At 40.1% G+C, this 23730-nt stretch overlaps 1 protein-coding gene across 1 annotated transcript in view; it reads left to right on the forward strand.

Moving 5' to 3' along the window:
- Positions 1–305: 305 nt before the first annotated feature.
- Positions 306–23730, forward strand: part of LOC121863254 — a 106030-nt gene continuing 82605 nt past the window's right edge. The window contains exons 1-2 of the mRNA XM_042361810.1: positions 306–321; positions 1565–1850. The gene's annotated coding sequence lies outside the window, so the exon portion shown is untranslated. The remainder of the gene's footprint in view (positions 322–1564; positions 1851–23730) is intronic.

Raw genomic sequence — 23730 nt, forward strand, 5'->3', positions numbered from 1 at the left:
ACGAAAGCTAAGGTGCTCCATTGTTTCCCTTTTCCCTGTGTGATTTTATCAATACAGTGTATATATATATATATATATATATATATATATATATATATATATATATATATATATATATATATATATAGTGTGGCTATTATGAAGTGTGTGTGTGTACACGCACGCACATGCATACAAGGTAGAGGAGGTGGAGTGAAAGGGAGGGTGAGTGTGCCGTGGTGACATGTGGCGGCTCCGGCAGCAGTTTACTGGCAACCTCGACGCCGACACAATACGGCACCAGTCTTGTCCGTGTTCCCTGATTTCCTGAATCTGTGGATGGTGCGAAGTCGGTAGACGCTCAAGTTAGCTTCTGCTGGCGCTGGATACTGTTATTTAACATACATAAAGTGTTTCAAAGTAGATTTTTGCAATTAGAAAAGAAGAAGTCAGGTAAAAAAAAAATGGATCACCTGAAGAATCATCGCCCCAGCTTATTTCACCTAAAGATTAAACCACCTTAAAACTATTTTGGGAGGATGTTAGGTTAGGATATGTTAGGTTAAGTTAGCATTAAGGTAGTTAATCTTCAGGTGAAATAAGCTGGGGCGATGATTCTTCAGGTGATCCACTTTGACTACTAATTACTGTTCATGCTGTGCAGTATGCACGAAGAAAAGGTTAATATAGAGGAATAACCAGTGAGCGAGTTATTTTTATTACTGTTCCTTACAATATTTTCATCAGTGAGTTCTGATATGATAATCATTTATTGTGGGAATTGATCGTTTTATGGATAATTAGGCGCCTAAGCGCGCACTGTTTATCTTGTGGGCGGTAAAGAAGACCTGCAAAGAGGATGCCCTCTGCTGAGGCTTTTCCAGTTTCCCTCGCCCGGGCCAGGTTGTTTTACGGCATTTCGTGTAAAAGTTGTCGCCGATCTTACAGGACGTAATTTGTGAATTTAGGGGTAAAGACAACGAGACCCTTCAATTGTTTAAAGATCACGGCATTGTTCCTTTACATAGACTATTTATTTTTGTTACATTATTTTCATCTGTGAGTTCTAATATTATGATAATTATTTATTGTGGAACCCGCCAACACAGTGAATCACTCCGCCGCCCGGGTGCATAGCGCCGATGCGGCCGTATCATCTCACGTCCAGAAAATGTCTCAAATTTCATCATATCATAGTAAGTTCTTTCTGTTTAATATACTGAGGAGTACTGGGGGGCAGAGGAAGTTAGGTAAAGTTAGGTAAGTTTGTTTGGTTAGGTTGGTTAGGTCTGTTCTTCATACCCACAAATGTTAAGTAACGTTTATTTTTTTAAATACCCAATTTTTAACATATTTCCTCAAACTACAACAGTGTCCACTATAATATAACAGTGAAAATCCGGTGTTTTCGTATAAAAAAAATTCAGTCAATTTCGCTTACTGGTTAGTCCTATATAATAACCGAATAAAAATAACACATACTTGATGATGCTCATATAATAGAACTGTTAACCAATTTATGTCGCTGCTCCTGCATCCAACCCACAGTCCAGCTTTGAAATTTGTTAAGCTATTCTGCTTACAGAATCAAGATTTGAAGTTTAAAATATACTACTTATGAAAACAGTGACTCAAACAGTGACCTAACAAGATAACTACAGTATTCTTCTGAGCATTGTTTGCGACACTGATACCTCGAGTGCTCTGTGATACATTCTAAGTGAACCCTGCAACAAGCTGAATCCTTGCTTCATGAACTCACATAATAAGTTCAAGGAGACGGAAACCGCTACTTAAATAATTTATAACTCCTAAGTGAATCAACGACTTGCCCACTTTCTTCAGGAAGCACCAGAACACCGCCAGACTCTGTAAGTACTGTATATCTGTTGTGGTTTATATTATAAAACATAATCATTTGATTCTCCATTTATACATTTTCGAGTTGTAAATCCTTGTGTTATGCCTCAGTGTTCTACTTTATAGCAGTCTCGCGTAGTTAAACCTGATGTCGTACCTATTGTTGCTCGGAGGATATTAAAGGGATTTTTTTTAACTTTGAAATAGTAAAATTGGCGGATGAATCACAAAAATAGTTTCCATTTTATATTCTATGCTTCATTTAATCTTAGAGTCAACAAACTAGGGGGAAATTAATAAATAACAGAGACAGCACATAATGTGCCGGGATGTTGCGTATAAATCTTTTATATCCTCCCAGCAACAAAAGTGCGTCTATTATAGTGATTGGTAACTCTGTCCTCGCTCATTTGAGCTACAATAGACGTCCATGCAGAGTAAACATAATTGACGAGCTCCATTGATATTCTAATATATAAAATATTATACAATAATCGCCTTTTCCACGTGTCGTGACCAACACTCATCCTGACAAGATCCTACACAACAAAACCCGAATGGACTTAATAAACACTAACCTTACCACACCACCACCTCTGACAACCTTACCACACCACCACCTCTAACAACAACCTTACCACACCACCACCTCTAACAACAACCTTACCACACCACCACCTCTAACAACAACCTTACCACACCACCACCTGACAACCTTACCCACTAACAACAACCTTACCACACCACCACCTCTGACAACCTTACCACACCACCACCTCTGACAACCTTACCACACCACCACCTCTGACAACCTTACCACACCACCACCTCTAACAACAACCTTACCACACCACCACCATCACTAACAACCTTACCACACCACCACCACTAACAACAATATTAGCACACTGTCGTAGCGGAAGTGATGCGAGTGTTTATAAAACTGTGGTGTTTTGCGGAGCGGCTGGTGAATGTCTAGCCTGAGGATGATGGCTACTGCTTAACAGTTTAATTTGGGGATTGTCAACCAAGTAGTTATCTAGGGTGTTATTAGCTGGTCCGTTGCCCCAGTCGTTGTTCTCATGTCGCCTGTTCAGTCTTGGTGAATTTTGGTTACATTAGACTGGTTAACACTTTATACTTTCAAATATCACTGTTAAAACGACCGCACCTGATCGTAGGCTTTTGCTTTTAGACACTAATTCACAATATTGTTCCATTACATAGCACATTATGACTTTAAATTAAGAATAATTTGTTTTATTTGTTGAATGACAAGAGCCACGGACAGTGAGGTTATGAAATACTCAAATATAAGGAAGCGTCGGGAACACATGCCGGCATCATTGACTGCTCCTACCATGATGAAATAAGTGCTTCTGTGAAGGTTAAGATTTATAATCTTTACTACAGTGCACGACAGCGTTTTGTCAGTCCTTCTGTCTGCCTCTTATAGGGTCAGTTGCCATACTTCATAACTGCCATATTTTATAATTGAATATGGAGAGGATTACTGTCGCGTGACGTCATCTGGTCACACTTCAACTTAAGTACATCCTTGAGTTCACATGGGAGGTTCTGGTGACGAGGGTTCTGGTGATTATGGTTCATCCTGTAAAATCCTGATCACTGTCATCTCGCCTCCCCTGCTGGCTGGGAGGGGGGGAGGGGGTGTTCACAGCCAGCGAGGGGAGATTAGTTATCAGCGGAGGGGGAGGCGTGGTGCAGGTCAGGGACTCAGGATTATACAAGACAGGGAATTTAAGTTTTCTCTTATAAAATGTCACTGACTTGAATTGGCAGAATATAACTTACATTGCTGGAATTCTTGCAAGATGTCGATTAACTTGAGTATAAACATTCCACAGTTTGCACTAGTCATACATTAAAATACAGTCATGTTTTGCCAAAAATTATGACATTTTAATGGGGAAAAAAGAAGAGGTTTATGATCCTCAGATTGTCCAATACTACCACTTTTCTACACCTCATGTGTGAAAAGGTCACAAATGGTCACCTGTAATTAAGCAAGTTACTCAAGATTTATCACTGTAAAGATATAAAAATATTGTTCACTGTATCTATTATTGTAGCATATTGTACATAAAGGCAACGCAGTGGTTGGAGGGCCCCACTGACCAATCAATTTCTCAGCTTTGAACCCTCGTTTGTGTTTGTTTCACAGCCGGGACAACCGCGTGGGTTCGTGCGGTCGTGATAATTCATGCGGTTTCTCCGTTATTGCGGTTGTAGTTGCAAAGCTTCGCGACATCACTAATTAGGATTGATCTTTTAATAAATCAATATTTGTCATGATTTCCTTCTGGTTTCAATTAATGAACACTCAAATGTTGGTAAATTTTGATGCAATATTCCTCGAAGAAATACCAAATTGAAATCAGATAACCAATGTGGTATGTGTCTCACTTCATTAATTTTTTCTGCTACTTTTTTAATCATCCTTGACATGATGATCAAATATTTTTTATTAATACATGCAAAAATTTTGGTTAACGTAAATGCGAAGTTTATGGTAGGAACAGAAAGGGGAATCTAATCTTCTTGATGTCCTATTTTTTTCCACCTGGAGGTTATCGGACCGGAACTGTTCACTCGGCCACGACTGGATACTACTTTATAGGCAGAATATAACATGTCTTTTTATCCAACTACAGTGAACAGTTAATAACAAGGAAAACAATTTGCATTGCTTCTAATTGCTTGCCCGTGTTATGGTTATATTTGTAAATTGTATACTGTATTGCCGAGAATGAACCGGAAGCAGCTTTGGCATTGACTGGAACTGTTCAGTAAGGAGCGATGTCACAGCTCCAGTGAGACGTTTGGCTACGGACCTGGACTCCGGGAGCACTGGTTGCTTGCCAATTATCAGAACCTGTACTACTCGGCAAGGCTATGTCAGTAATGATAGACAACTTGGGACTATAGATGATGCTGAGCAGTTACTTGAGGGAAGCACCTCTGAGGAGGAGCTGGTGTTGGCCTCCTTACATGTTTGTACTAACAGACACAATAATTCTTCCATAACAATGTCAACATTTCTCACGCTGTCCTTCGTTGGTTTCCCACGGGAACAACTTTTCTCTCAGACTCGCTATTCTTAGCGTGGTGCGTCCTGTGGTGACGTGGGTGGGTGTGTCCACAGGGTTAAGGATAATTTTTGAGGTCTGCATAAGTGGAACGTTACCAGGTCAGTTGTCTACACAGCACGACTGTCACGACTCCCCTTTTTTTACTTGCGCTTATAATTTGTTGGTTTCGTCTGGTTAATAGACATTAGCAGATGGTTATCCAATACAATTTTCATGCTAATTCACATTTGTTCAGCATTACGGTATATAGCCAGTGCAGGTGTACAAACAATGGTAAACAGTAGGTTACTATACTAGTCTTGATATCCACGAACCAGGAAGTTTCCCCTACATGGAATAATAAATCATACTTGGTGAACATATATTTCACTTGTGTGTCAGGTGTACAGTGTTAGTCATTGTATATGTTAATAGATGGTGTTGGCGGTGTGGTGTAATGTGTCACTGTTGGTGGACACAGGTATGTAGTTTACTGTGAGCATCTCGACTCTGTCACACTCTCCACCCTACACAACTTGGGATTATTAATAACAGTTTTATTTTGAGAATCACAAATATTTACTATATTTCTCGGTTATTAGAGCAAGTAGTAAACATTGTACATCTGTGAGATATTATGTATTACAGTATTCATAGTCCTTTGACAGGTATTAGTAATAGGCCACAGACTAATTCATTGTAATCCATTGATAACATTACCAGTGAAGCTTATAGTCCTACCCCTACCTGAATTTAAGGCTGGACTGTGATATAAAGTATAAGAATATCTAGTTTATTATAATAAATTCGACTATATTGCACTGAGTATATACAGGTATTTGCAAAGCACTATAGTCATGCCAGCTTTATCATCGACTAAATTCAGAGAGGTCACTGAAGAGCAAGATACACACAACCAAAGTTACGTGACGGCCATATACTCGTTTTTCCTTCTCACTGTGAAGGGAAGAGAGTTAAGAGTCTTGCTTGAGGTAGACTGCTCAAGGCTCTTTCCTTCACTCGCCCTCACCTTCCGCCATAACCACAAGTATTTCCGCACCTTTACTATAGTATCGCTGAGGGGTGATCTAGGTCACAAGGTAACGCGGGTGGATAAAGTCTGAAGCTTGTTGCTTGCACTCTGATTCATCGAGCAAGAGAAAGAGAAATTAGTAAAACTTTATTACAAACTTTGCCAGCTCTCTCTCTCTCTCTCTCCTCATATGTTTAGTTTCACATTTTTTAGGGAGAAAAAATTTTCCGTCAATTATTTTCTTGACAATTGAGGAAACACTCACTGAAGCTCGGGCGAACTCTTGTATATTACTTTCAAAGAGGAAGGTCTAGCACATCCCAGTGAAGGAGGGGAAGGCCTGGCACATCCCAGTGAAGGAAGGACTGGCACATCCCAGTGAACGAGGAAGGTCTAGCACATCCCAGTGAAGGAAGGGAAGGCCTGACACATCCCAGTGAAGGAGGGGAAGGTCTGACACATCCCAGTGAAGGAAGGACTGGTACATCCCAGTGAAGGAGGAAGGTCTAGCACACCCCAGTGAAGGAGAAGGTCTGACACATCCCAGTGAAGGAAGAAGGTCTGAGACATCTCAGTGAAGGTAGAAGGTCTGACACCTCCCAGTAAAGGAAGAAGGTCTGACACATCTCAGTGAAGGAAGAAGGTCTGACACATCTCAGTGAAGGAGGAAAGTGACACATCCCAGTGAAGAAAGAAGGTCTGGCACATCCCAGTGAAGGAGGAAGGTCTAGCACATCCCAGTGAAGGAGGGGAAGGTCTGGCACACCCCAGTGAAGGAAAAGGTCTGACACATCCCAGTGAAGGAGGAAGACACCGTTGGTCATGGAGTAAGACTTGGTAAATCTTAGGCAGTGGGGCGGTGTAATCTGCTTCAGTCAGGGAGGTAACATGGGGCTAAATTGTAAGTGACCATAAGTAGATATTCAGTAAATTCGTCATGCAAGTTTACATTGATTCAGTTTGTGTACAGTGCAGGTATACAAACAATGCACATAAACAGTGCAGGTATACAAACAGTACACATAGTACATGTATACAGACAGTACACATAGTGCAGGTGTATAAACGAAGTCACCATAACCTAAAGTACCAGTCACAGTAGATGACAGTGAGAGAGAGAGAGCACGAGAACCAACTGTCTGCAGGGTCACTTCTCCATCAACTTGTACTCCCCATTTAAGTCGCGATGCTGTGTTTATGCCAAAAAAGTTATAGAAATAATTATCGAAGAATAAACTGATCAAAGTCAATATTTTTTTTATTAATATGTGAAACGGAATGAGTGTCGTAGATTGTATAATAAAAATTATTTCTTCAATTACTTTAGTCTTTAGGGAACAATAATATTTGGGTTGTTATCATAAGAAGGTAAACTGCGTGTTGTTTCCTCGCGTGTTCAGATTGGCGGATGTTGTCAGTAGGTGACCGTGACGCGCGCGCCGCCGTTCGTGGTCACCAGGTGAAGGAGACGAAAATTGTTAACACACGTTTAGCAAGTCATCGTTGTCACAACCTGTCATGGCCGACACACACACAGACGTGTATTAGTAGGGTTAGGGTCTAGACGCGGCTGAAGGCGAGTGAGAGCAACATAATGTAGCAGGTGGTCCTGTGTGTGGTAGTATGTATGTATGGGTAAATGTGTGTGTACTTATGTGTGCATTTTATTATGATATTTATTCCTTGGGCCCGAGCTCTTAGAAATAATTAGAGTAAGCTGTTCACTCCGGCACCATTGTAATGACATAGTGGTAGTTGTGGAGTCCAGTAGTTGTGGCACACTGGCCCATGGGGGGAGCAAGAAGCCAACCTATATATTTGTATAATGGGAATTCCATAAGTAGCATCACTAGATAAAAAGTATTCCTTTCAGTTACTACAGAAACAAGATTAACTATATTCGTATATGAGCACTAAAAGGAAAGTCTTTCTGGAGAGAACAATTCCTCCACCATACCTCCATTTTCCAGTCGTCTCTGGTGTCGAGCAAAATGTATACCCCGACATGAAATACATGGCCTTGGTAAACTTGACTCGCTGTGGATCTCAATGATATTTACTTCAACTTTGTCATACACCTCAGTAAGATCTGAAGTTTCTTACGGTAGTTTCAGTGTCAGAATAAGGGAGGCTGGTAGGTAAGATGGTTGAGCTGGGAATGCGTTTGTAAGAACCAGCGAGGTTTATAACTGCTGGATGGCGTGTGAACAGTGGGAGTGTAGGAAGTGTTATTTAGCAGTGTGCATGTTCACTGGACATTTTCACTGTTATCATCAGTGATGTAAACCGCTTGAGTGTCATGGTGATGTTTACGTTCCCAGCGTTTGTCTGCAGTTTGTTTACCTTCTGTCTATGGCTTTCTAACAGGAGGAGTTGACCCAAGGAGGAGAGCCTTGTTACTGATCCCAACAACTTTTAACAGCCTCTTAACAAACACTAGTCAGACGCTGCCCCAACAACCTTTATTCCTCCCTGATCTGATGTGGATATTATCATCTTAACAAACCTAACATGCTCCCCCCTTACCTCACCTCCCACACCCAGATATTTCTGAACTCCGAGATTTTGTCTTTTGTTGATTATAGGTAGACTCAACCGGGTACTAGTAAGGGAAATGGATATTTTTTGGGTACAGGCGGACCTCTGTGTGACCATAGATCATCTTACAACCTTCAGGAAATATGAACAGTGCATATTGATATTTGTCCAGATCATCTGAGCTGTTCTCCCGTGGTAGTTAGGGTCACCTATCTCTTTATACGGTATCTAACAGCACACTGCCACACACAGCAGTAAGCCCAGGTGGAACTGAAAACGAATATTCAGGTCACCATTTACGTAACGCCTCTCGTGTGGCCAACCCTGGTATTACTGACGTGGAAAATTATAACTTAACATTGTAATGATGCGTCAGCGTTTTGGGGTTGCGATATCACTACCTATTGCTGACCTTTTTATCACAAATGGTAAACTACGTGAACACCAGAGCTGCGCCAGAGAGATGCAACGTTTAGAATTAGATAATTGACGTAAGCACGGGTCGTCAGGGAGAGCACTTCTATTTCTCCAGTATCATTTTCACCTGATAGATTAATGCCAGTATGTCGATGCTTCACGCAAACTGTCTACCATAAAGAAAGAGAGAGAGAGATAACGCACAGGTCAACCACATTTGTTTGTACCTTAGTAAGTAAAGACTCTCTAGCGCATTTCGACTTGTCTTTTAATTAGGCGTAACTGATGTTTACCAATTACCCTGCAGGTGTAAGCTCTATAGTTTCCTCATCGTTCTTCTTGTTGACCCCATGCCTTGGAGTATTTGAGCCTGTTAGATAATGTCGTTTTGGTGAAGTTCATTTTTCACTCTTGTCCTTTTGTTTGCTTAGTTTAGGTTCTTATTTTTTATTTGAAAGGCGCAATAAAAGTCACTGTGCACGATATTCAACAAATACTGCAATATATAGTCAAAGTAGATGCGACTCAAGTGACGTCTGTCTTATTGTCCACCACTAACTGAATCTCTCCCGGCGGCGGGGAATGTATAGAACTGTTTTACGCCCATTTTTACTAAAAGATTGGATCACTTGTTTTAATATGAATTTGCACATTTAAGTGTGGTGGTCTGACCCCCACACACGGGTCGCAGACGCGGGGGCTCGGAGCAGTGCACACATCTCGCCCTAAATGAGCGAATGACTGGTTACCCAAACTATAGCGACCCGATGATGCTATCAACCTCGGTGCAATTAGAGGTGCACCGGGCGGCCCAAACTGGAGGACTGGATGATGGTGCGATAATAAATGCACCAAGTGGAGTTATGGTCTTCAGTATGTACAGTGTGCATTTAATAGCACATACAATGAACTCATCAAAATGGCACCTTACCAGATGTGCTTTCTAAGGAAGAAAGATAGGCATAAGAAGTGGAATAATTGTTCCCACACAGAGTATCTGTCAAGGTGAAGGATTTAGAAAGTGCCACTGTAGAAGAAGCTGCCTAACAAAGCGTTGCTCTTGTCTGAAAGGCCGCCTTCGTTGCAACAGTGCACGTCATAGCCATAAATCATGTGAAAACGTTGCTTAAGAATTCCACATGGGTGTGTTTTGGTTAAGTTTCGGAAAAGATTGACCACGGAACTTCATATTTATGTTTATATAGGGAGATAGAGAAAAAAAAATACGTTTCCGTCGTAAATTTATATTTTTCGAGTATTTTGGACATAAATTCCACTCAAGAACTTACATGGACGAAATTCGCCCTTTTTTGTGGCGGCAGACACTGCTTTCACCTGATTCATGCGCCAAATACCAAAGTCTTAGTGTCACGAGTATAACCAATCAGCGTTGCTGTTGGAGTCATGTGTTATTCCTGCGTATGCTCAGATTTTTTAATTTGGCTGGTCGCAAGATGGGCGTCTCTCTGCACTAGTGTTCTATCTCAGCTTGGCAAAGTTGAAACCATTCATCGTGTATTTGAGAGCGAAGCCGCTGCCAGTGACATTTTTAAGATTCATGGTATTCTGCCAACCTCTGTGAAGTGCTCCAGGCGTCAGCACGAAAAATATTGAACGATTGTGTAAGGATATCAAGAGTTGGGTGCTTCACATGGCAATAAGAAGAAACACTACCAACAATATTTCGCTCTGTACTATGTTCTAAGCCGTAATCAACGACCGTAAGACTATACAATATACTCCACTACTTCCTCCTACAAGTAGCATCACTTTAACCTCTAGCATCTGTTAATTACGGTAATTTTTTTTTACACAACGGAGGTTAGGTCAGGTCCTTCTGGTTTCTCTGGGTAGGAGGTTTCGTATCGTCATTTTTTTTTACGTATTTTTACCCCACAATTTCCCTCTACTTCAAAGCCCTGTCCACTTTGTGCAAACCAATATTGTTGGTAATTGGGGGAAGGGGGGGTCATATATCCATATCTCGCCTAACGGTTCATTTACGGTGATCCATAAATGATAAGATTGCGAATGGTCTCGGTCTCGACTCCTAAAGGTCTGTCGGAAGGCAGGTTTCGAAGTCTCAACAGTCGGGTCTCGGTCTCGATATTAGTGATCTATCCCGATTTTAAATATTTATTTAAAAAAAATCCAAAAAGCTACAGTGAAAAGCAAGATATATTAATATATACTAATAAATAAGAACTTAAAATGTTTAATTGTGAGCGATAGAAGTTCAATATGAGCTTTTGTGGCTCTGCAGACATCAAAGTTGTCTATTGTTTCTCTCTATACATACTGTAGCATACACTGAACCTTTCTAACAGCCTCATGCATTTTGTCCTCCCAAAATCCAATGTTGATGCCGATGGTGGAAGTCTTCATTTTTTATTCAACCCCAAAGGAAAAAATCAAGAAGGGTGTGTATGATGCGTCACTATATAAAGGAGCTCATCAGCCCCAAGCAGTTGTGCAAAATGCAGGTTTTTAATCGTTGGGTGGCATCCTCTTCTTCTTTATCTCATTGCCTTAAATCATACGTCTTGTTAGATACGACACAACACTCTAGGTTGATTTACAGATTCTTCATGATCTTTACAAGTCTTTAGTTTGATTATTTGTTTTAATATTTGATAACGGGGAAACTTTATTGTATTATATGAAGTTGTTGCCATTATTGTTATTTTATTATTTATTAATTATATTTTATTATATTATTATTGTTGTTTTTGTTAGGGATCAACGACAAATTGAAACGTCACTCGGACCATTATACGAGAACTTACTCATGTACTGTACAATACACCTTACACGTTAAGTACTAGTCAGCCGTACAGTACTTGTGAAGGCTTGACCTAGTTTCTGTCCCGTTATATTGTGTCCGAGGAGTGGGAAATAACTGTACAGTGAAGCACCTCACACTTTTCCTCGGGTGAAGATTCTCGACATTTTTACTATTTGTCGGTGATTTATTTTTCCGACGCCTTGTATGTTATTTTAACCTTCTTGGGGGAGAAAGTTTAGTGTAGTATCGGCAAGACGAGTATATTAAGGTGTTGGTTGATTTGGAGGTGTTGTGATATTAATCTAAGACGAGTGATACCAGAAAGTGCTTAAAATGTACGTGAGCTCTTGGTTGTAATGCACGATAGAGAGACAAAGAGAGACTTGTACAGGAGAAACTTGATGATGAAAGGTGCAAGATGTGAACGACTGGTTAAGTAAGTAAGGGAGGAGGAGGATGATGATAATGCACAAGTAGGTCGTGGTGGTGACGGTGACTCAGTCGATGACGTAACATCACCCCACACCAGCCAGCTAATGTTAAGTATTGCCAGGGCTTCTTCCCCATCCCCACACCCACCCTTCCCCTTCACTGAGATATATACAGTACCCAGGTTATAGATACACACAGTACTAATACAGCAAGGTCATCACTGTTCTGTGGTAAGATTTGTGAGGTATATAAGTTAGTTGTTCAAATGATAGTTCAGCATGTGTAGTTCAATCATGTGTTATGTACTGTTAAATTGAAGATGACCAAACACTATAAATACAAAATAATTTTGAGATGAAAGTAAAAAGTTTTGGAATTTACTAATATTTGACCTTTTTTAAGACAGTGAACCTGAAGAGCTGGTATGGTCATTTGAGTAACTGAAAAAACTAATGCCACCGACAACACATCATAACACTTTAAATCCCTCTTTGTCTTTTCCTACAGTAGGGTGTCAGTGTTGTCTGATCGTCTGGCGACTAGTGAGCTAACGAGCAGTGAAAATTGTATGTTAGATTAGAATGAATATTATATATAAGTTCTACTCTGAAGGCCTGTGTGGTAGACTTTCTTGGCTATAAAAAGATTTTACAGAAAAAAGTAGGATACTGGTTGAGAGTGGAGGACTATTTGAGTGAGTGAGTTCTCTGAGATGATTGTGGGAGTGCGTCGAGGCTGGCATGTCACTGGGGCTGTTATCTCTTTCTCTAAACTGGTTTAGGTGATATCAAAGTTGTTTGAGAAAGACGCTTAAAGTGAATGAAAGTCCGATCTCGGCATTGTATGTTTTAAAGGCTCGTGCAACCTTTCCCTCGTTCGTGTGCGTTCAAGGTCACAAGTTGAGTTAGTCAGGTGGTTCAGCGAAATTACCCTTAAGGAAATGATAAAACAAAACCTGACGTGCGAGACTGTTGGTTACTTATAGGACAACTAGATCCCCCCTTTTAGCTGCTGCCCTCAATCTCATTCAACCCAACGCAACCAGTTCGCGAGGACGTTGAGTATTTAGAAATTAATTCAGGTCAAGGTTAGGGGGGGGGAGACCTCCAACAGAACAGAGATTTTCGTCAGAGTAATATTTTTGCACTGTACAGATGACACAATATTGTTTGTTTTTTACACAAAACTTTTTGTGGCAAGTAGTAAATTATACTTAAGCTTACCCTCACCGGATCTGTGGACGGTAATATAGAGAATGGTACGTGTGCTGGTCCTGGATCAGTCTGTGCTGTTCCTGTTAAGGAGTGTCCGAGTATATTATACGACTGCATATTTTCCTCTTCTTGGGTGGTGGAAATGACTGTATCTGTGTACCTCAGCATTTTAAAGTCCACAAATATCTAGGGAACAGTTGCCTGTGGCCAGAGAAGCCCAACATCATTGATTGGAGCTGGGGACGGAGTGTTAATTATTTTAATTAGTGCTGCTTGCTGAAATTCTGATTGACACCAGCTGAGTGCAGATGCAAGAGCTGAAAAGTTAAGGAATGGTGTCGTTAAAGTCTGTTGCCAATGGGATGAAGTATTAATATTGGCCATAAAATATATCCTACGATTCATTACAGATGGTCTCAAAAAGTCCCTGAAACTGGTCAAATTTCAAAATTTTCTGGGGGTGGGGCTATGAAAAAAGCCTTCCTTGGTAACCATCTTCATGAATCTTTGTAAGAATTGGGATTGACAGGATTTCTTCCAGAATAGCACTGCGTTCTTTATCATTCACATCAAAACACATTTTCTGGAAAAATTTTGCTAGAGCAAACTAAAAAAGTGCGCTCGTATAGGGCACGGGAGTAAGCATGACCTGATAATCATGTAGTTTACAGATAATTGGGCATACATTGTGGCCCTAAGTTCTAGATCTAGACCACTGCCAGTTACCGACTGCTCGTATGAAGACAGAAGCCCTCCCAGACGTACTGTACAACCACCAGTGACAGGGAGGCAGAGTTAAAGCAGCAGCATGTTTTTTTTTCGTATATTCCTTTATGAATGTATAAAGTTGTAGACATCTTTGGAAATCTGAATATTTTTTCTACATCTTTTATTGAAGCGTATTTCTTCACCGAGACGACGAGTTCTGTGAACGAACATTAATTAAAATAAATAAATAAATAAATTCCTTCAAAAAGTATCATTTTAAATATAACCTAGCTAATGGGTAACTATACGTGATTTAGAACAACTTTTATTGAATATTTTTTTAGATAAAACTAATACTGTAGCAGATATTTAGTTTGACATTTTTCCCAATACGGCAGCTATTTTTCAATAAGGCGGCTCACGCCGGCGCTGGATGTGGTGAGAGCTTTGTTATATTGTTCTGGATCCACAGCTCTTCATTTATACCAATTTTCCACTTTTTATCTCATTATTTCCGGTTTACACCGATTTTTTGCCCAAGTTCCTGGACTACTACTCCTTTATTCTATAATACTATGTCGGCATATACAGGTACCATGTAATGCACATAATTATTACCTGTACACTGAATGAAAATCCGGAACAGGTGTTAACAGCGTGATGAAAACGCTCGAATAATCACTACTATTTAACATTACATATCTACTTAAAAAAAATAACAAATCTTGATCACCAGCAACAGAACTTATGAATTGACTCTTTAATGATATCTGCCGGTCACCTCAGCCATCCCCGGGAGACCTTCTGGGCTGAAATTAGTTGTTTGGACGCCAAAGAACCCGAGTGTAAAATTTATACTTTTATTCAGAACATCATTAACACTGTACAATAAAGGTAAATTATATGAGAAAGATAAGTGGACGGGGGTATAGGGCAGGCAACTAAGGTAGTAAAGTAGTGGAGTAAACACACCACGTTATATTGCATGATATTGTAGAATAACTTATAAAAGGTAAATACGAGTTAAATAAAGATAAAAGAAGGTAATTTCAGAAACGTTGGGCTATAAATTTATTGAGAGCTTATGCATATGTTAAAGAGAAGAGCGAACTACACAACAGACGGAGCTCGATAATTATCTTAACTTAGTAGATTGTGTACTGTACAGTAGACACCACTATTAAGACTGTGTGGAAGTGAATATAGAGACGGACCGTGGAGATGTTAGCTTATTGAACAAGTCATTTAAATATTTCTATACTGTAAGTTATGATTGTATTTTTTGTATTTAGTGTATTTGCAATATATACGTAGTCTATGTTCCATCCTCCGAGTTCGCTGGGAAGACAAGAGAACAAATGCCAGCCTTGCTGACACCAACTGTAGGAGCATCGAGGCTACCATTATCCATGAACAACTATGTTGAACTGGGCATGTTACCCGCATGGACGATAGTAGATTGCTAAAGCAGCTACTTTACAGTCACCTAACGAATAGTAAACGTAACGCCGGCGGGCAACTGAAAAGGTATAAGGATAGTCTTAATACAAACCTGAAAAAGTGCCAAATCGACCCCTTTCCCTGGGAGACAATTACCCCACACCGCAACTCTTGGAGGAGCACTACACGAAACGGTGTCAATACTTTCGAGTTAGCCCGACTGCATACCGAGGCAGACAAGCGCCAGTGCCGGAAAGACTCTGTCCCCGCACTGGATGTAGTCCTCCACACGTGCAACATCTGTGGACGACCCTGGCGGTCCCGTATCAGCCTCTCGGTCACTTCAGAGCTCACCAACGAAGGTGACATCCGTAATAACTCATATAATTGTATCATAACTGGATGATCGTTATACTCGATTCCGAGTGACAGCAAAGTAGTAGTAGTAGTAGTGTGTGTGTGTGTGTGTGTCCAGCAGTAACTGGGAACTTGGATGTGTTACGCCCAATATGGATAATCGCTGATTAAGCTTTAAAAAGCAACTGATCTTTTTGTCAAATGGGGATAAGTTTGTTTTTTATTGATACAACTAATTAATTCATATACAATAAAGTTTCTTTTGTTTCGTTTAGGACTTTGTTTACCATAACTGGATAGCCAAATTATATCTGAATTAGGTTAGGTTAGGTTAGAAAAGGATAGAATAATTTTTTATACTTAATTTATATGTATTGTGTTTATGTATACAGTACATGGTCGGTTGTGGCCAGTCACAAGTTTTAAAAAATACATAGATGTTATTGCTATTAGAAAGTTATTCTATTAATAACTTGAATTACGTTACTGCATTGACGTTGACATAGCATAAGGTGATACACAGAGACAGAAGGGCAGATTAAAATATGAACACGGTTTCCTTCAGGCGAGGTAATGTGGCAGGCCACAAGTGACCACACTTAACCTTCTTTATGTAATACTCTTAAGGTTGGTGGACGCTGGCCAACACGCCCCACTGCAAGACGAATGCAACTAAACAAAGATCAAGTATACATTAGCTACAGTTGTTCCTGACGTATTAATAATTAAGACTGCCATTTAGTCTTTAACTACCATTCAGACCAAAGATGATTTATCGCTTGTTTCATAAGAAGTCACAAACAAACAGGGTTACTAGTAGCGACGAATGTGTTGTTGTAGTGTGTGTGTGTGACGAAGGTAACAGCGCCATAACGGAGCCACCTTCCACCCAACCACCCGCGATGTCCACTTTCACTGTAGGCCGGCTGTTACTTAGTGGAGCGGCCACCCAAGGACAAGGTCTCTCCTATCCCTCACCCACCCGTCTTCGCCCATCCACACCCCACCTGCAACCCATCACCATCTCTCAGATCCAGACTTCCGTTTAAATGATTTCGTGATGAGTTTTGGGTCAGGTATTATGTAAAAATCTTTGAACACTTTTAGTACAAAAATTACTTCGTCTTACTGTCGAGGCTGACTAATGTATTTTACAACTGAAGTAACAGTGTTTATGGAGACCTGTAACTGATGTGTTAGGTGTGTTCTATGTCGTGGTTTGAGGGATGACGTGTTGGTCAAGGCATTGAAGACCAGAAGAAATTGTTATACTTACCCTGTGTCAACACTGACCTACCCCAGCCTGTGTTAATATTAACCTACCCCAGCCTGTCAACAATGACCTACTTCAGCCTGCGTCATATCACTAGCCACACGTCACCAACCTCTCATCGGCAGAACACTAGCACGCACACACACACACTGTTCTGCGCTAGGGCTTCAGTGTCACACTGTTCAGTGCTAGCGCTTCAGTGTCAGTGTTACAGGCTAGCATATAAGTGTCACAGTGTTCCGTGCTATCACTTCAAAGTTCCATGCTATCGCTTCAGTGTAGGTGTTCCGTACTTACACTTCTGTGTTACACTATTCCGTGCTAGCATTTCAGTGTCAGTGTTACGTGTTAGAGCTTCAGTGTCACTGTTCATGTCCCATGCTAGCGCTTCAGTGTAAGTGTTCCGTGCTAGCACTTAATTGTTATACTGTTCCGTGCTTCCTGAAATCTTGATATAATTGCTAGTTAGTTTTTTTTTTCATTTGTCTTGTCAGAGTAAAATAAATCGAGTGTTGCTGTAATTATGATGAGTAGAGATGTAGGCGGCGTGGCGGCCAGGCGCAAAACCATATTTATGGGGAAGAATTCAGGTTTTTCTTAAGCTTAAACATTTACATTAGTTATTACTATTCTTATCCACATATAAGGCATCATCCACGTAAACTTGAGAGATGTTCCACTTATAACTCATAGGCCAACTAAAAGACAGATGAAATTTTGTTGTTTTATTAATGTGAATAATATTGGTGGTATCTAATACGAGTAGTATCATAAAATACAAGAAAAAAAGAACAGGATCTATTGTCTAAAACTGTGGCTTGGGTGTCACCGCTGAGAGTTGAGGGGAGGCGTTAGGTCATACTGACACACAGCAGCAAGACTCGCAGTGTAGATCATTATTTATACAGAATAGAAGTTACCAAGAGTCGCACTGCAGTTTAACCCCTTGAGTACGATTACAGCCGTTTCAGTACAATGACTTAGCCATTTGAGTACGACTTAACCCTTTGAATATGACTTAACATCTTGAGTACGATAAGTCCTGAATTTTAAGTAGCGGCTGGTGGCCCCTGGTAACACTATGTGGCGGCTGGAGGTCCCCTAGTGACACTAATGACGAATGGAGGCCTCTGGTGACACTATGTGACACAATTGTAAACATACCTTGCCTACATGAGGTATGTTGCTTTTGTGATGATGCTATTGCTGAGGAGATAAAGAAAAATAGTATGCTGCAAAAGCATTAAAATTTATTTATGGTTATATACGTATGGTAAAAAAATCTGATTATAATGCGTGTGAAAAGTAGAAAAAGGTTAAAATTGCAATTTCCCTACCAATTGATTTTTGACCAGAAATCTTAGTGTTTGGGGTTATTCTGAAGCCCAGCTGGAAATTATCTTTCTCAACTTAGTCCACTATACTGCGATTATTTAATTTATACTACATTAATCCAAAGCTAATTAAAGATAATAGAAACTTGGACGGTTGATGGTGGCTCGCAGTAGTCAACTTGGCTCAAAATATGGAGTGTGTCTGAAGTGAACAATATTCCTCCGCCAAAATATCTATTATATCGAAAGTTACACGCTACATCATCTTCCTCCCATGGTTCGCCGACGACTGACTGCAGACTGCTATCCAGTGGATAGTGTTTCCACAAAAAAGTGACTGTCTCCATTGCATTAAGCATCAAATATTGAGCAAAATGAGCAAAATTTTTCGCCAAACTAGCAACAGTCAAGGTCCATATATTTACCCAAAGTTGTGTGGTACATCAGTGTCACAGTTGACTGGCTGCATCATCTACCGTAACCTAAAATGTCAAGGTTTTTATGGTAACAATGATGAGGAAAAAATATATTTGCAGTGTTCTTACATTATGAAACGGTAATACTATGTTAAGAGCATTGATAATATATTTATACATGTATATACAGTAGTTGTTAGGTAGGAGGTACACTACAGTGGCATTATTCGTAAATAAGAGTGGGTTCAGCAGGGCGAAAAACCCGCACCACAACCCACACGATCAAACAAACGACCATACAGAAAAAGATTATCATTCGCGTGTTCGTCTGGTTTTCATAAATAAAAAAATCGAAACAATGCTTTGTGACAAACAACAGGAAATCCGGAGCAGGGCTAACACCCCGCATCGTACGTGACCTTGATGGTACCAGTACCCATTATTAGTACAGTATATACAAAACGTGTACAGTGAGTGTTGTACACATACTTTGAAATTCAATCACTGACTTTTTGTTAAAAAATACACGGAGACAGTTTTTTGGTTGTGCCCCGCAGCTGTTCCTGTCTTCCGTAACCATAATTGATTTTCGTAAAAAAAAATTTGGCAGAAATGCTTCTTAATAGATGATTATACTTGTACTGTTGTGATCACGTTGTGCACTCAGTCTACCATATTCCCGTTAACACTGCTGGAAGTGTCAAGGTAAAAACACTTAACATAAGGAGTCTGCAATAGGCCGGTTGGCCTGTGCATGGCAGCTCCTGTCGAGAGTTACTACCACTCTCTATCATCCATGTATCTATCCAGTCTCCTTTTGAAACTTTCCAGTGTTCCAGCACTTACTACAAAGTTGCTAAGCTTGTTCCACTCGTCCACCACCCTATTTGTGAACCAGTTCCTTCCTATCTCCCTCCTAAACCTAAGCTTATCCAACTTAAATCCGTTGCTCCAAGTCCTATCCTGCTCGGATATTATAAGAACTTTATCTATATCCCTTTATTGATTCCTTTCACCCACTTAAATACTTCTATCATATCTCCCCGCACTCTTCGTCTTTCTAGGGAATGCAAGTTTAGTTTCTTTAACCTATCTTGATATGGAAGGTTTCCAAGTCCCGGAATCATTTTCGTCATTCTTCGCTGCACCGACTCTAGTGAATTGATATCCATTCTATAATAAGGGCACAAGAACTGAACCGCATAATCGAGGTGCGGCCTGAATAGCACAAGATATAGTTGCAATAAAACCTCTGCACTCTTATTACTTACACTTCTAGATATAAAACCCAATACTCTGTTTGCCTTATTTCGAACATTAACGCACTGTTTTCTAGGCCGTAGGTCCGGGCTTACAAGTACCCCTAGGTCTCTTTCACAAGTCGACTTCTCTTGGTTGATGTTGTTAAGGCTGTATACATTGACAGTATTTGTTCTTCCAATATTAAGTACGCTGCACTTGCTGGTGTTGAATTTCATTTGCCATTTTTCAGACCACCCCTGCAGTTTATTTAGATCCTCCAGTAGTTCATTTGCATCCTGCCCTGAATTAATCTGCCGCCCTATTTTGGTGTCATCCGCAAACTTGCTTATGTCACTGCTGATCCCAGTATCTAGATCGTTTATGTAGATTATGAACAAGAGTGGGCCTAGTACGGACCCCTGGGGAACCCCACTGGTTACACAGCCCCACTCAGATTTAACACCATCTACGCTGACCCTCTGCGTTCTATCGGTGAGCCACAATTGAACTTAGCCATTAGAAGTTTGGTAATATTTACATTAATAATGGATGTTATTTTGCTTTCATATGGCCACGAATGAGCGGACTGGGCACGAACCAGTAACTTTTAGAACAAAGAGCGTTCTTTCCAATCACTTGCCGCATCCTATAAAGTATTGTTACGAACCCCTCTTTCTCCGCTTACCCAGCTTCCACCACTGGTTACCGGCGGCCAGAGTCGTATATAAAGAAGCAGTAGATATGTCAAGTGTCGTCGAATTACCACTGGCTGTCCCGCCAGTCTCCGGTAATTTCCCGACGACCGGTATCAGTGCCTTCACAGCTGGACTTGTAACTTCGAATATATAGTCAGTACACTACCAGTGTACAATTCCTTAGTCTTTTCGCTTGTATATTGCTGACAACAATTCCACAATCCCTGTACAATAATTATATTCAGTTCTACTAGGCGAATCCTTTACACTGAGCAGAAATGGTTGACTGGCTCAAGGACGCTCTCTTCCGCTTATACTGTATATGTTTCGTTAAACGATCCTAGAACAACCCAGACAGGTCTGGAAAGTTCTAGTACGTTCTACTCTGATCGAGGCTTACAATAAGAAGTAAATCATAACAAAAATGATGCAATACATTCTAGAGAAACATGGTTAATACATCAATATATATTTACACAAGAAAATCTTCCTTAATTTGCCAAAATAACTGTTACTCGGAGTAGAAAATAATCAAAACGCCAAATTTACAAACATTATAATACCAAATTATGCCTCGGCATAACGGTATGAAAGTAGACTATATATATCATATATAATACTTGTATTTGGTGACCAAGGTAAATCATAAGTGTAGTTTTAAACCTTAACTATTAACGAGCATTGTTATGTCTTCAGTTACAAAGAATATTCACCGTACGAACGTTTGGGAACTTTGACAACGCTGTTTTCAATTTGCTTTTGTGTTTTCAATCTGTAATTAGTAATTTTCGTCTATTTTGTGCTTCTTATAATGATTTCGCGCCCATTACCCGGTAATAAGCAGTGGCCTCGAGTATTGACACATGCTTCAGCGATCAGAAAAAATACCAATTGAGCTTTGTCCGATATCAACAAACGGTGAACTATTAAGGAATTACGCTCTAGCTATCTGGTCCCTTTTTTAAATAAAAGTTTACTGGCGGTTTTTTAAATCGGTAGTGTGGGTATGTGGAGGCCAGGGTCCACATGATGCATTTTTATTTTTATTTTTTAAGTTTTCTTCTTCATTCCGACACCAGATTGGTTTTGTTTTTTATCCATTTAAAACAACCGTGTTGGTGAAATCCTGAAGAAAATTAACTAGTATTCAGGGCACGAAAGTAAACATGATAATTGTCTTGCAGTTTAAAAAAGGAGGAGTTTAATAAGGAATCAGTTTTAATACATGACAAGTCTCCTAAACTTTCAAAAAATACTTAAAGATATAAATTATTAAAACAAAGAACTAATCTAATATTATTTACTTCACCGTCAGTTACAACAATTAGATATTTCTCTGTAAATGTACAGTAAATCGTTTACTTGTATCAGGGTCATGTTGAGTAAACGCCAGGACGTAACTGGACTAAAATAGATATATTTCGTTTTTTAACCAGGGAAGATGTTGACATGAGTAAACATCAGGAAATAGAGAACTATGGTCTGTCAGGTATCTTATTAAGGTATGGCCGTGACTACAGTGTGTTGTAACCCCCACTGACCGTTAAATATAGTAGCCTAAGGGAGGGAAGTAGAGGATGTATGGCTGGTGATGGGGCGACTTTCCTAAACACCTCATTCATTATTCACACCTTGACCCCACCACCACTCCCCACCCTTCCTTTAATCCCTCGTAAACTTTATATACACAATCTTGAAATGTAATGGTATTCTTTTAATACACTTTGAAGTCATCATTGGCGTTATTCAATTATGAATCAATTGTGGGTAGTACGACTTTCCCTAAGGACAGAACTTAGCCTTGGGGTGAACCGAGACGCAAGTGTGTCGAGGTAACGTTCATTGTCATAATTGCCGAGGTGGTCGTGGGGGGAGGGGCAGTCTCACACACCCAATACAAACTTACGTTAATGGTCGATGTAAGTGATCCTCTCGTCGCTAGCTTTTGGTCCTTCTGTGAGATTTAGGACACTCTTTTAGTCAGTTTAGATATCAACACAGTCGTCTCAGAGCACACTAAGGATCAGTTACACTTTGCAGTCGTTACCGCTTTCACACGAACATTAACAGTCTTCTATGTTGGAGAAATTACTGTGAAAGAATACAAAGCAGGGAAAGCTGCCTCGTGATATAGCATAGACAAGGAACATTGTGACAGCAGGAGATATACTTCTGTGGTTTGTTCTCTTTCTATCAACGGAGAGTCACAGGATCAGTTAGTGTTCTTAGACTACAGTATTCTATATTTTTAATTTTTGTATGGAAATTATCATATTATGTATTGGGTGTATAATTGCTGTAAGTGCTCTTCTTTAGATACAGTGAAGCCATTGTAAGAAAAAGAATTTAAGAGTAAGAGCAGTTAACTGTGTACTTGACCTTGTGTGGCGGTAAAAATAAAATTTACGAAGAATATACGCGGAAAATGACACTCTTGCCACACTAATGAGAGATAATGTCTGCGCCATCATAGAGGTCAGGTGTGTTAGGAGGTAGTGAAGTCTTCTGGGGTGTATCGATAAAAATGTGTTGTCTGGGCTTTCAAAAGTGAACTGTGGTGAAAGCCGGCTGAAGGTTCCTCAAAGTCGAGGTAAACGATACTGTCTGTTTTTCCCACGCAGCTCGTCGTCATCGCTGGAAATTGGTGGCTAGCGGGTCACGTTTGAGAACCATGAAGGAGCTCGACGTTTCATTTTATTTTCGTGAACATGTTTATTTGGTAGTAAAGAGTCATGACGAAAGCTTCTTAGTTATAGACTTCAACTGTGTAAGTGGAGGCGACAGATGCCACATTCAAAGCCGCGCGTGTATCGTCACCGTTCAAGGATATCACTGTTACATGTGATTAATGTAAATTCTTTTCTCCTACTGACAACTTAATAGTGTCCATGGGTGGAAACTTATCACCATTTCTT

This window comes from Homarus americanus, unplaced genomic scaffold (genome assembly GCF_018991925.1).
Source record: "Homarus americanus isolate GMGI-L3 unplaced genomic scaffold, GMGI_Hamer_2.0 scaffold40248, whole genome shotgun sequence".
In the NCBI taxonomy this organism is placed as follows: Eukaryota; Metazoa; Arthropoda; class Malacostraca; order Decapoda; family Nephropidae; genus Homarus; species Homarus americanus.